Source organism: Crotalus tigris, unplaced genomic scaffold, assembly GCF_016545835.1.
Source record: "Crotalus tigris isolate CLP2741 ecotype Arizona unplaced genomic scaffold, ASM1654583v1 scf7180000020943.996319, whole genome shotgun sequence".
NCBI classification, from domain to species: domain Eukaryota; kingdom Metazoa; phylum Chordata; class Lepidosauria; order Squamata; family Viperidae; genus Crotalus; species Crotalus tigris.
The window spans coordinates 754,463-756,006 of NW_024098271.1; positions in this window are offsets into that span (position 1 = coordinate 754,463).

Below are 1,544 nucleotides of genomic sequence, written 5' to 3' on the forward strand. Positions count from 1 at the left end.
TCCTTCCTTTCTTCCTTTCCCTGGCGCTAAAGTTCCCCGCATGCGCACATGTGCCTGTTTTGGCTTCCCGCATCCTCTTCCCCCCCCCCGCTCTTGGCCTTCTGGGCGTGGTTGGGACCTCTACACTTTTTTTTCTGAATGGGCGGGGTTGCTCTGCCAGTTCTGCGTAAACGCGTCGGTTGGGGTTGTTGAGTGTGTTGGCTGCCTTTCTCCGAGTGTGGAAAATACAGAAATCCTGGCTATTGTCAGTCAATGCAGGAGAATCTATGACAGAGCTTTCTTCTGGGAAAACGTATTCCAAAGCTATGACAGCAGTATTGTACCCTTTTTTTCCCATGGTTTGTGCTCTGCGTTGATGTAATTGTCAATATTTCAAGTACTGCCACAGGGCATTGCAACTGTACAGGTGGTCCTCGACTTACAATGGTTCATTTAGTGACCACTCAAAGTTACAACGGCACTGAAAAAAGTGACTTGTCGTTTTTTCATACGACCCTTACAGCATCCCCGGGGTCACATGACCAAAATTCAGCTGTTTGGCAATTGACTAGTATTTATGAGGTTGCAGTGTCCTGGGATCATGTGATCATCTTTTGCAACCTTCTGACAAGCAAAGTCAATGGAGAAGCCAGATCCACTTAACAACCATGTTACTAACTTAACAACTGCAATGATTCACTTAACAACTGTGGCAGGAAAGATCGTAAAATGGGTCAAAATTCACTTAAATGTTTTGCTTAGCAACAGAAATTTTGGGCTCAATTGTGATTGTAAGTCGAGGACTACCTGTATTTCAGTTTGCCTTTCCAAACACTTTATGGACCGAGGCTTGCTCAGATTTCAAGTACTTGAAGTCAATCTACTATACTGTATGATTTCAGCAGATCGACAGGGAGGTTGATTCCGGTAGATCTGGATCAATAAGATGGTTTGCAGTGAAATGATGTAACAGTATTAATACAATTTAGAATGTCTGTCTAAATGTATTTGTGTTAAACTGGGGTTCTAGTTTCCTAAGCATCAGTAGCTATTGAAATATTATACCACTCTGCCTCTGATTAGCTTTTGTAGAAGCTTTGAACATAATTCCTATTTTCATAATTATCAAAATTCTCTAAATAAAAATGCACAAACAAATGATGAAACAGAATGAATATAATAATATTTATTGTTTTGTAGCAGTAGTAAACTACAAAACCGTTAACAAACAGCAAGTTGATGATGAACAGCCAGTATAATATATGCGGTATAAATTTTATAGCCCTAGAAAACTATGCCATGACTAATGTAAGTCTCCATGGATCACACTGGTTCTACAACTATATAAGCATACTTAAACCTGGTTTTAACTTGCGCATGTGACTGTGATCCAAGCATAATAAAGGTTTCAACTTGTTCAGGTTTCTGCAAGTTAATAAAAAGACATTGTTGTATTAGAACACCAATAAAGGGTTTATTGCCTACTACTTTATCAGGAAAACAGCCATAAAACTAAGGCAGTTGACAAAAAGAGGGAAGAGAAAAGGTATCTAAATCTAAAACAA